The sequence below is a fragment of the Cynoglossus semilaevis genome, chromosome 20, assembly GCF_000523025.1.
Source record: "Cynoglossus semilaevis isolate Cse_v1.0 chromosome 20, Cse_v1.0, whole genome shotgun sequence".
In the NCBI taxonomy this organism is placed as follows: Eukaryota; Metazoa; Chordata; class Actinopteri; order Pleuronectiformes; family Cynoglossidae; genus Cynoglossus; species Cynoglossus semilaevis.
The window spans coordinates 13,528,749-13,541,275 of NC_024326.1; the positions used below are offsets into that span (position 1 = coordinate 13,528,749).

The window sequence follows — 12,527 nt, forward strand, 5'->3', positions numbered from 1 at the left end:
GTGTGTGTGTGTGTGTGTGTCTGGCTGTCACTCGACCTCAGCGTTGGCCATCTTCCTGCCAAGACAAGCTTCGCAGCCGCACGGCGAGCCCTGGCTCGGCGTGCTGGTCTCCGTGGTAACTAACCACAGCCTGGTGGCAGTTTGTTGGCGCGCAGGAAGGTGACTTCCCAACTGGATACCGAAATAATGCCTCTGAAAAAAAAAATGTTTTGTGTTTTCGCAACTGGCAACAAATGTGCTGAAGTCTGCATATGAGAGAACTGGGTTAAAAAAAAAACAAGTATTTTAAGCGATTTCCATAGATTTGTTTTATTTTACTTTGAATTGGAATGAAAATGTGTGAAACGTTCCAAAGTGTTTCGAACTTTTTTTTGTTAAACAGAATAACAAACAATGGAAGAGCAGAGCGATCAGTCCACACACTGATTCAAATGAAGATTTAGGCCAGTGGTTTCCAAAGTGGGGGGTGGGTACCCTCAACGGGGCAGTTTTTACTTTAGTATCGTCTTAGTTTGTCCCATGGTGGAGAAACCGTACCTATGTTTCTTCATTGTCTAAAACAACAACAAAAATAATTAAAACTAAGGCTGCAAAAAAGTAACAAATATCTGACACTGTGTTGGATTTTAAAAATCTCTAATGAATGTTTTTGATTTAAACTAAGACGTTTTTGGCTGCAGCGAAGCAGAGCCTTAGTCACCTTTTATTTTTAGCAATCACGCTAACAACCTTCAGAAGAACCTCGAATCTTTGAGAACCACGAGGATGTAGCTGCGGCGAGAGACAGACAGAGGGAAAGGAGGAAAAAGGAGGTGGGGAACAAAGAAGGAGAAGACAGGATGTCTGTGTGACTGTCGGGGAGACGTGGGGAGGAGAAGAAAGAAAAGATTGAGGAGTGTAACAGCAAAGAGGAGTGGAGGAAAGGTGGATAAACAGACAGGTGGAGAGGTGAGACGCCGAGAGAAAGGAGGAAGCAATCAATGATTTAGACAATAATGCAGCCCTCTGTATTCACTGTCACACTCTGGCTCTCAGCCGTCATCGGGATTGTCTCACACACACACACACAGGTGCCGACCGTCCATCTGCTTTATGCTCTCTTCAAGCCGACAGACTCACCTCCATCTCTCTCTCTCCCCCTCTCTCTTCTTGTCTCCACGTCTCAGACTTTGTTACCAACACCATCTTGTCACCGTCACGTCACTCCGCCTTAATCTACTCTGTCCTCTCCTGTTTTCATCCTGCCTCCATCACTTTCCTCTGTTAAAGTCTGTCTGTTCTTGCCTCCACCCTCTGACAGTAAACTGTTGTCCTAAACTTGGAGTCTGTGGACGTGACCTTTGGCCCTTATATAAAATTGTAGGTATGAGCCTTTTTGTAGAACAGCGCCACACAGTGGCAGAGTTGCGAGTGCTCTTGTGAACTTTTGACTCCCCGTACTTTGACACTGGTATATTTTTGGGTACAATAGCATTAAGTATGTGTTTGAAGATGCTCAAACTGCCGTACGTGTCGTCGGAGGACACCAGCCAGTGTTGGAGAAACACCCAGGATCCATTCATTCTTTCCTGGTCTCCTCTCCTCACCCTTTACCTCTGAGCTTCTTCCAGCCTTCTGTTTAGATTAAGGTGGGCTGACAAACAAATTAAATCTGTCACCTCCTGTTTGCATGAAGTGGACAGGAAGTCAATAGCGTCAGCCATGTTGGTCGGCCCCTAGTTCTAATCACACTTCAGTGCCATGGCAACAAAGATGAAGGTGAGGGACTCCAGTGGACGCAGAGACAGAGACAGACACTGAGACTTTTGATTGTTGCTGCCGTTGTATCATTAATTTTATTATTTCACCTGAAACAGCTGCGTTTTTTTTTTTAGCTTCACATTAGCAGTTTGTCCACTGACACACATCACATCGGGCACATAAAGCAGAACAATGTCATAAAGAAGGAGTACCAAAAAAAAGTCACGCACGTCTGCGACTCCTTCAGTCACGCTCGTGTCCAGACATACACACCGAGAAGACCAAAGGTCAGCGCAGTCTTCGTGTCTTTAGCTGGTGTTTGTCAAATCGATGCAGACCTTCTATCTCCCCCCACACACATTCTCTGAGTATGAACCTCACACACACACACACACACACACTCTCTCACCGCTGTCTCCTGCTCCCTGTGGAGACATACAGCTAATCTCAGCGACATCAGTCAGTCATATGCTGCAGGACATGTGCACACTTGTGGTTTTTTTTTCTTTTTGCGCTTGTGTTTCTATGTGAAGGTCAAAGGTCAGAGGTCAAGGCACCTGCAGGGCAGAGTTTAACCTCTCCACCCCTAAATACACAGCCGTCACAGCGGGCTCCTAAATACAGTATATTTGTGGCCATAACGAGAGGAAGAAGAATGAGATGATGGGAGAAATGTGGAGGAGATAAATTCTCACAGTCGGACTTTGTGTTCGTGGAACATGTTTATTTAAACGTATAAAGTCAGGAGGAGGAGGAGCCGTGGGAGGAGGAGGGGGAGGAAGAGGAGGGGGTGTGATATATGGAACATAAAATGTGTCATTTTCATTCGCCTGTAAAATTCACTCACTCTGATCTGGGACATTTTTTTTTCCTCCACAAACATCAACAGTTTTACATCCGCTCCATAAATCCTCCCTCGTTCGTCCAATTTGTCCGTCTCTTCTGCGCCGCTCCCTCTTTTTCTTCTGGCCCTGGGGTTAAGTCCTGTTTACTCATTTGACCCCACCGGTCGGCTGTTTAAAAATGCATGAACAATAAATAAGAAGGCACCCCCTCCCTCCCCCACCCTGGCACTCGCTCTCTGTCTCTCCCTCCTTTCGTCCGTCCGTCTGTCCATCTGCTGATGTTTGTTCATTTGGCCTCTTAAAGGAAATGGAAATCCTCCACAGTGACCCCCCAGCCCCTGAGGTGACTAACTGATATCCTCTCGGTCAACATTTACAATTCTTCCACAACCAGGTACCAAGTCATCAGGAACTCCATATCCCAGAGGGCAGTGGGGCTGATGTTTTTTAAAGGGTCTCTTTGACCCCCAGCACCTTAAAGATGAGCCACTTTAAAGATCTATGTGCACTTCATAGACCGGGGGGGCTGGAGGTGGGGGGCTTCTTTTATACCTTGCTCCATATGAGACGCTCGTAGAGGCTATGATGTCACAAGTGTGGCAGCCATGTTGGATCACAATGTTTATACTAAAACAACAATTTTTGACAATCAGTTAAAGTGAAAGATATGCAGCTGCAATATCTTACTTCCCCACTAGGTGTTGCAAAATGGCACACTCCGCTCTTTTTAAAAATGATAGAACTGGCAGCAAATGAGAAGATGTTCATTAAAAATATACCTGGTGCCAAACACTTGATCAGCGTCAACTGTCCACGTCTCGGCCGCTCACGAGTCCTTGTTGATGTTTTAGCAATGAGTTAAATTTATGGTCTGGTTTGGTGGATGCTGGCAGACACAGGGAAACAGGAAGTGTAATTTAGGCTTTAAATGACTTCCCAGCACCAAGGGCAGGTGTCGTTCTGGGTGTGAAATAGTCCAGGAGCTGTAATTTACTCTTTTGAGGTTTTCATGCCAAATTGTTCAGCCTTTTCCAATCGTTACTTTTTATTTATGCTTGAATTATAATTCCGTGACCTTTAAAAGTATATTTTTGACGAGATGGCGGTTGAAAGATGACGTGTAACTTTTAGAAGTTAAGAAAGATCAGAGTGAAGTGAGATGAGGATAAAGACGACGGGAAACGTCTGTTTGCATCGCGGTTACATCACATCACCTTCATCCCTGTAATCCTCCGCAAACCGAGAGTTCAAGACGCAGATCTATAAATTAGAAATAAAGATTCTGAGGTGTACTTTGAGTTTGTTTCAATGTCACACTCGGAGGAACGGCTGCGTCGTAAAAACAGACGTCGGGGTGAAACGCTCACCAAGTACAAGAGACGAGAAAGAGAAGACGGCGAGAACGGCAAGGGCAAACGTTTTAAATCAGGAAGAAAGCCATCAATCTTTCCTCAGATCAATTTCCTTTAGGGCAGAAGTTCAGGAATAAAGGCAGCTCGGGGTTAATCTGTGGGAATTATTTTGTTATTAATAATAATTTTTTAAATATCCTACAGCCGGGCATGACGAACTGTTACACTAATCAAAGATGAAAGGAGAGTCTCTGCCTCTGCACATCTGAGAAATGTCCTCCCTTTGATGGCTTCAAGTGGTGTAAAGATTCAGTTCCTGTGAGTTCTGGGATTCTGAGCACAAATTGAAATGAATTAATACCAGTGTGTTTTAATTAAGCACCGTATAACGTTGGCTCGTTATACTTTCTGATTTTGTACTAGTTCAAACACCTTTTATTTTTCAAATAAACAGTTGAATTCAGTCAGAAAATTCACTCTGATGTAATTCACTGTTGTAATAGTCACCGTGATTCAACCGTGAAGGCATGCAGCAGTTCCCAAACCTTCTCAACAGCGCCCCCATTTTGTTGTTAATGCTTTTGCTTTTGCTGTTTTAATTTTTTTTTACAGCGCCCCCATTTTGTTGTTAATGCTTTTACTGTTTTAATTTTTTTTTTTTTACCTGTACATGCGACACATTTAGGTGAAAAAGAGCAGCTAAAACAAACTTGGTCCTCACATGTTCACACACATACAGGTCGTAAGAGAATATTCACGTCTCCCCCTCGCCCCCCCCTCACCCCCACACACACACACTTAGCAGCTAATTATTGTTATTAGCATCATGGTTGAAATCCCTCCACAAGGACATGTCAGCACACTTCAACATCGGTGCACTTCCACCGATGATACCGACGAGTCAGGGACAGAAGAAGAAGTGACACGTGAAAACATCAGGGATCACCTTGAAGAGGTCTGATCAAAATGGTCCTCACTCCGTGTCATTTTTTTTTTACCCCTCTTATACACAATGACACTGTTTCACCACAGCTGTAATTGCCTCTATCCAAAACACGGGCCCTTAATATATACATGAATATTGATTTAACCATAAGCAGCGCCATTTCCATTATGGACATTGTTGCGGTGATTTTACTCTTATTTCAATCACAAGGTCATTATGGACAAACGCGTTTACTGCAATGACGATATGTTAACTATAAAGCATGGATTAGACTACGGCCTGATTCCTATTCAAGATGAATGCCATAAACATGGCCCAGGATCGATACCCTGTGGATTAACTTACATATAATGCATGTCAATGGAGCAGCAGCGCCAGGCAAGGCATTTTCCGGAACATTAGGACTTGTCCATAGCACCGCGTCCAATACAATATCTCAATTATAGAAGCAGCTTGGGGTTTGGCAAGGACACGCATGTCCGTCCATCCATCCAGCAATATTTTTGGATTTTCCTTTTTTGATGACTATCTGTTATCCTGCTACAGGTCCACTGGGGGCAGGGGTGAGGGGGGGGGTCTGTGTGAGCAGATTGTTTATTTAACCTTGTTCAAGTTTGAGTCGGCATTGAACCTGAAGTACCAAGTCATAACAATGTACATGTTTATTTACAGGCATTAGATAAAACACAGCAGTGAAAAACCCCCACAGATCCACTGACACCAGGATCCAGTCCACTCTGTATAGATTAATATTAACAAATCTACCGTGACACGTCGGCGGTCTGTTAGTGTTGAAGCTTCCTGTCTGTTACCATGAGTCTGTTTGCAGTAAGCTCCCAATGTTCACGTTTGTCTTCTGTTATTCTCAGAGACAATGGTCCGGCTTTGGCCGATTGATTTTTCAGGCTCTGTCACAAAGAGTCACGCTGGCGTGTGAACACACACTCAGACCCAGAAAATTAACCGTCTTTGCTCTTGTGTCTAATGCATCTGTCATGTGAGGGATAAGCCCTTTTGATCTCTCACTCCCTCTCCGTCTGACAGCCGACTCGCTGCTCTCCGTGAATTGATATTTCTTCTGGCCACCTGAATTTGTCACTTGACTTGTCTGTGTGATTTTTTACTCCTCACTGAGTGTGTTTTCTGCTCAAAGAAGCCCGGCTAGCACGGCCTTGTGTTTTGGATGAAAAGACATGGCTAATAGAGTCACAGAGTGTCAGGGCCGTCACGTCAGGCAGAATGGCTGCTGCGGCTCTCCATGATGAACCTGTCAGAGGTGATCTCATTTTTCCTTCAGACACAACAATGGAATGTAATCACCTGGAGAAGCACAAGTAACACAATGGGAGAGGAATCTACATCGACAGGCAGCGCAGGTCTGCGTGTGTGTGTCTGTGTGTTTTTTAAGACCAATTCTGGCTTTGTTGAGTATGGAACTATGTTTTTTAAGACCAATTCTGGCTTTGTTACTGAGTATGGAACTATGGGTCATGATTGGGCCTACAGAGAGGCTGTGGGGTCGGGGGGGGGCATTTGGTATTTGGTACCATTTGGTACCAGGCTGCAGTGGGATACTTTTTGTTTTTACTAATTTAGTTTATTCTGAGTTCAGTGTTTTACTGTTAGTAAATATGTTCTCTCCTCCAGGCTTCAGCACCTTGGACAGTGACCTTTACTTTTGAGGCTGTGATGTCATACTTTCTGTGAAGCTTTTTTTAGTTTGCCGTAGACATTTGAAAAAAAAAATGTTGTAGACAAAGTGGGAGAAAGAGTTGTAAACTTAAATTAATCAGGGAGCAGACATTTAGCAGGAGTCTGACTCCGTCTGTCTTTATCTGCTGTGGTACGTCTAACTGACTGTCCTCACAGGAGACATCATTCCTTCTCTGCTCGTTTCCTGTATGAAGTATCTACTCTCACACTCTCCATTTCACTTTCCTTTATTTACGAAAAAACATAAAATAAGCCAACACTAACCAGGTTTCACTTGATAAAAACCTACTAAATAGTCACGCTCTGCTCTCATCGTCTCTATTAGAAACTAATTAATTAAATAAAGTCATTGTTTCCCCCGCTTTTCTTCCATCTGCTCCTCTCCTCGTGGCATCGCGCGGCGCTCCTCGCTCCGACTCTGATCCCTCTGTATCTCCATCACAGGCACCATTGAGGAATATGGCACAATAATATCCAGCATAAAATCAATGGCTTGTTTAATTTAAACAGGGAGGAAAAGGGAAGGTGGGGTAATTGCAGAGAGAGGCCCACAAATCAGCCGTCCTTGTTACCCCATTTGACGGACCATTAAACACCCGCAGGAATAAATATTATTTTTAGCCTCTAACTATCGTCTTCTGCTGGTGGTGGAGCGGCTCCTGGTAGAGAAGCTGGAAGTTTCAGGTTCAGACGTCAAACACAGTGCAGCACCTGGTTGTTGAGCTCGCCTTACAGCAGGGAGTTTGATTCCTGGGGCCTGGCAGTGCCGTCTCCTCGCCTTACAGCAGGGAGTTTGATTCCCGGGCCCTGGCAGTGCCGTCTCCAACGTCCATTGTCCAACGTGTCCTCAGCACAGGTCCAGACCTCCTCCACCTTCACTGCTCCTCCAATCCGTCCGTCCTGCTCCATGAAAACGTAACGACATTTTCCTTGACACCATAACGTCTCTGAGATTCACACACAGAAAAGTTACAGATCCGTTCTGATGGACATGTAGAGAAGATCCCGCGGTGCCTCGGGCAGCCGTGGAGAACAGTACCAGTGACTTGGAACTGTTGATGAACCAGAGAACAATTCACCGTCTTCACCTGACTCACTCTGGCTCCCCCCTCCACCACCCCTGACCTCCCTCGACCCCCCACGCACACATCTGTATCTGTGATTCAGAGAAAAAAGCAGACGTAGATGTTAGATACTGATGATAATGCCCCCCCCAGGACCCCCGCCCCCTTCTTTACCCACAGATAGGACACTTTTTCTATGTTGCCCTTGATAAATGTTCCCACAGGGATTTTGTGAAGAAATTAACTTTATCTGTTCATTAATTACAGCACATCTGCTCTGATGCATTTCTCTCATTCATTGCACCCCCAGCCCCCACCCCCCGACGATGTGATTTTCAAAGCTATTTTAAGACAACGTGTGATTATCTGTGACATTGCTCGACACGTGCCTCCAGGCTGCCGTTCTCGTCACTATCTCTTTCTTTCCGCGTCCTCCCTTCACTCCCCGTCTCTCTGTCTTTTTGTCTCGCTCTAATCAAAAAGCCAAACCGTGCAGACAGCTGGGAGCAAACAACAAGTCGATCCACGCCGATGTTTGAGGATGGAGGAGCGATCGGAGAAACGAGGAAATAAGCTGCGATCGCTGCTGGTCCCAAAGTTTGTTTAAACCCATAATTTAAAAATGAGGGTTTTTTTAAACTTATTATTTTATACATTAAAACAAGTGGAATTCACACAGACAGGAGAAGGGGCACAAGTGCATGAAAGTCCAACTGTTGCTCTGGCATGTTGAAGTGCTGTGCAGCCTGAAGTACTTTGATTACTCATGTTGGGAGTAATGGTCCAGTCGGCCGAGATTTGAACTCTGGATCGGTTCCTGGAGGAAAAGCAAACATTTGATATGAGACCATTTGACTCCTGGGGATTTCCAGATCACAGAACTGCACAATGTTTGTGAAGAAGAACTCATTTGTTGATGAAGTTGATGAAACATTTTGGTTTTACCACTTGATTTGGAAATGCTTTTAAAAATACCACCGCAGCCGTGGCCCAGGTGGGCTGGTAAACATCTCATGTTGCCGAGAATCAACTTTGTTTTTCTCTGCTTTTACTTTGAAATAATCTACAGGAAAGGTCAAATAATCGGTGTATACATCTGCCTAGGATTTTTGCCCTGCGTTGTAATGTGTAGCAGTTAAGAATGGAGGACATTACCTTCTCGACTCCCCCCAACGTCCCCCACATCGTCCCCCATGTATTATAGACAGAACAAACACCAGGTAATTACATAATTAATCAGATCATGAATGTTTCCGTTCCTCCGTCTTCTCCGTCCCCGATCTTTTGTACAGGAGTCAAACACATGTAATCACATGTTCTGTAATGTAATCTGATCAGAGCCATGTAATTCTTCATTTTCCAACAGCTCCCTGGAGCCATGGATGTGAGGAGGAGATGGATGTGGCTCAGCTCCTCTGCTCTCCCTCTCCCTCTCCCTCTGTCTCTGTCTCTGTCTCTCTGCTTTCTTTTCTCCAAACGCTGCTGCCTGGCTGTGGTTAACCACTTGGCTCTGTCACTGCTGGCAGCTGCGTCTCCTGCCACAAGACAATATCTCTCCTCCTCTCTGCTCCTCACTCCTCTCTCCACCCCTACATCCATCCATCCATCACAGAGGGCCTCACTCTCCTCTCTCCTCTGAGTACTCTCTCCTGGCTTTCCTCTTATCTGCTCTCTCCTCTTCTTTTTTGCAGTTTCGTGTCCTCCTTTCCTCTCCTCCACCTCCTCCTCCTCCTCTACTCCCTCCAGTGGCGACACCAACCATCAGGTCCCATCTATCTGTGTGTACGTCAGCAAGTCGTGGCAGCCAAATGCCAGCCATGTCCCCGAGCTACACACACACACACACACACACACACACACTCAGGGGCTGTGCCCTGACAAAACAGCAAGGGAACAAATCACACCATAATTTATAATCCGGCTGCGCTAAAATCTCATTATATTACAGACATATAGATTTGGGCGGGCATGCAGGGCCGGGGAGCGGCTGCTATAAATCCCAGCCATCGTAAATTATTAAAGGAAAGATGGGAATGACCGTCGCCTGTCCAGATTAGCTGTGAATCACTCTCTAACACGGTTTGTTTAAGGAATTAAGTCCCACGTGGTGTGAAGGACCTCACACACTATCACTCAGGTCACTGGTTGGTGGAGATGTGGGAGTCTGAGCTGCCTTTGAAGATCACTGGATCACAGCATCGGGCGGAGGAGGAGGGCGGAGGGGCGGGGTTATGATTTACTAATACATTGTAAGGTCAAAGGTTACTTTTGGGAAGTTGAGCTAACAAAAATGTTTACTTTAAACACATACAGACCAAGTTAGCCAGTGAGTATAAAGGATTTGTAGCTCATGGCTAGCTAAATGTTGAATTAGCAAGAATAGAAAAAAATAAAATAAAAGAGGGAAATATGGAGAAATGGAGCAAAAGATAGTGGAAGGATAAAATAAGGAAATAGTTAATGACAGCTACATGTTAGCAAGTAAGACTCATCAAAACAGAAGCTCCTCGAAACACTTTTAGCCAAAGACTGCAATGTTTGATTAACAAAAAATAGTCCTCTGATCACTGGGCCAAACTGTAATCACTAAAATGTTTTTTCAGGAGGAAAAAAAGTTCATTTTTGAAGACGAGAGAAACAGCCGCTGGCCGTGACAAACCACACAAGGCTTGTGAGCCAGAGTTTGGACACACTTTGCCTACAGTGAAGAAAACAAACATATATCCAAACTAAACAGAAAATCAAAATGACTTCACTACTTTTTTTTTTTAATTCCCATTTTTCACACGCGTTCAAACGGGAAGAGAACGGCCGCAGCTCGGCCCTGACTTAACCCTGCTGCGCGTCTGAGACTTTTTCTAAAAGTGGACGTCGATTCAGGGCTAAACCCGGTTGAGCAGGGGTGAGAGGAGGCTGCAGGAGGGCAGCCACAGCCCACCGCTGTCAGCTTGACTTTTCATTATCACGCTGTCATTTCCGTGGAGATGTCAGGGGAGGGGGGCAGGGGTGGTGGTGGTAGGGGTGGGGGGGGTCATAACACCAGGACATGACTCAGTTCAGATGGATGCCAAAGAAATCTGTGGAAGGCAGAGCGAGGCCTGGTGTCAACCTGTGTCTCCTGACACACACTGGGTTCAAGTCCTGTTATGTCAGCTGTAGAGGAAGCCGGCGCTGCCTCTGTTGTAAAAATACGACTTTTTTTTTTTTACTCTGTGGGGACGAGACGAGTTCTCAGAGTGTTAATGTATTTATTGAACCTGCGGAAAACTAAAAAAAGACGACGCTGTGTCAATAAAATGTTCATTTAAACTCTTGTTTGGTCGTTTGTCGAGGTCGTGTCGGGAAATGAAGCTGTGCTTCACACTAATAATCCTTTCTTTCATTTTCAGGCGTCCACAGATGCAGTCTGCCCCAAACACTGGAGACAGAGTGGTTTATGGAAATCAAACCCACAACTGAAGGGTTGTAATACAAGTGATCTGCCCACTGATCCACAGCTCCTTCCTGTGAGAGGTGAGTAGAAAGAAACTCAAAGAGGTTGTAGGTTTTTTTTATGTTTTATTATTTAATTTAAAAATGTATGCAGAAAGAAAATTTCACCTCTTCTCTGTGAAAGTTGAAAGTTTAAAATATGAACATCTGGGGTTTTGCCCCTCAGTCCAAGGGCACATTTTGATTTGGAATAGTTAGTGGCAGGAGAAAAAGTTTTTTTCTTTAATTTTCAACTTTTGTCACAGTTAACACTGAGTGAGTGTCAGGTCTGGGGCAGGGAGGGGTCTGTGGTGAGGAGTGGAGGGACAGGAGCAGTGACACAGGTGCTATCAAAGTCAATACACAGGGAGGCAGCATTTAAAAACATCAGGGGAGGGCTCACATTAGACTTTGAATGGAGAGGGATCTAATACATGGATGGTCCTCTTCCCCATCAGCCCATTGACTCCAAACTGAGCCTATTAGCAAGACAACACAGCACTAATGGCACTGCTACTGCTGCTGGAGACCACCCAGCACACACACACACACACACACACACCCCTCCTCACCCCTCCTCACTTTCCCACTGCCTTTGTTACCTAATACTTTGGTATATTATAGCGTGAAACCAGATCAAAGTCTTAGCTCCATTAGAAAAGCGTCAGACCGTGTCAGGCCTGACTGTGGCTGCAGGAGCTGGGAACCTGAGTTACTGTCCGCTGGGGTTGGACCTTCACAGATTCAGGTCTGATAAAATCTGCCAGGTTGTCAGGTTAAAGTGTCTTTGTGGACGTGAACGGTCCACTTCAGATCTGTCTTTGTCTTCCATATTGGTTGGTTGTTGTTTTGAAGACTGTCTTTGTGACTTGGACACACTTCATGTACCTCAGTCTTTCTGTCCCGACACTGATAAGACACGGATCCTTCAGGTCGTAAGACGACCCAAATGTTACGTATCCAAGTGTATATTTAAACAGGTCGTTAGTGGAACTAACTGCTGTTGATGTTTACATATGACGAACATCCAAACGAGCACGAAGGACAGCAGGAACTCTACAGAACAGAACCGATGTTAACATTGTTTGTCTAAAAGAGTCAGAGGTCAATGTTCATAATTTTACATTCGTCTGTTTACTAAAGTTTTCTTATGTGAAATCGAAAATGTCAGACTTCAGTAAATTAGAATTATAATGTTAATTATCTTAAATTAGATTATTTTTTTCTTGCCACCAATTCCTTTGTGCTCTTTATAAGTATGTTGTGTTCTGATTTGAGCAAAAAACTATTAGACCAACTGTGTAGTTACTGATATAAAGTAACCAACAGTCGGACTGGAGGGGATTATTCTAAATGTGACCAGCAGGGGGGTGTAGTGGAGAGGAAACCGGGGACA

The 12,527-nt window shown here is 44.8% G+C and overlaps 1 protein-coding gene across 5 annotated transcripts in view; it reads left to right on the top strand.

Moving 5' to 3' along the window:
- Positions 1-12,527, top strand: part of rnf220a (ring finger protein 220a) — a 204,922-nt gene that overhangs the window by 42,051 nt on the left and 150,344 nt on the right. For all 5 annotated transcript variants that reach the window (XM_025066330.1, XM_025066328.1, XM_025066329.1 and 2 more), the window contains exon 9: positions 11,050-11,173. The gene's annotated coding sequence lies outside the window, so the exon portion shown is untranslated. The remainder of the gene's footprint in view (positions 1-11,049; positions 11,174-12,527) is intronic.